The 283-nt window shown below is 40.6% G+C and overlaps 1 protein-coding gene across 1 annotated transcript in view; it reads left to right on the top strand.

Moving 5' to 3' along the window:
- Nucleotides 1-283, top strand: part of LOC119592398 (glycoprotein-N-acetylgalactosamine 3-beta-galactosyltransferase 1-like) — a gene marked incomplete at its 5' end in the record, with an annotated part of 4,507 nt that overhangs the window by 1,924 nt on the left and 2,300 nt on the right. The gene's annotated exons all lie outside the window — the stretch shown is intronic.

The raw sequence follows: 283 nt of genomic DNA, 5'->3' as shown, positions 1-283 counted from the left end.
GGTACAGAAAGAGAAGTTTATTCAGAGATTCGTCGATTGAAATTCCTCTCACGAATTACAGCCTCGATTTACGTACGACCGGACACGCACACACAGAAAACGTATCTTTGTTAATCTAATGAAGTAAGTGGTTATGATTCCGCTACTTCAATTGCTGATGGTTAGTGTACAGTACGCTCAGAATTTCAAGTCTCAATAAGACTTACTTGCTCAGACATGCATGCAGTAGGGAAAGGGACGTTAACCCCAAGTATGCTTTTAATTGGTTCTGCATTACTGTCTC

This window comes from Penaeus monodon, chromosome 30 (assembly GCF_015228065.2).
Source record: "Penaeus monodon isolate SGIC_2016 chromosome 30, NSTDA_Pmon_1, whole genome shotgun sequence".
In the NCBI taxonomy this organism is placed as follows: domain Eukaryota; kingdom Metazoa; phylum Arthropoda; class Malacostraca; order Decapoda; family Penaeidae; genus Penaeus; species Penaeus monodon.
This window is presented reverse-complemented; position numbering and strand designations above follow the sequence as displayed.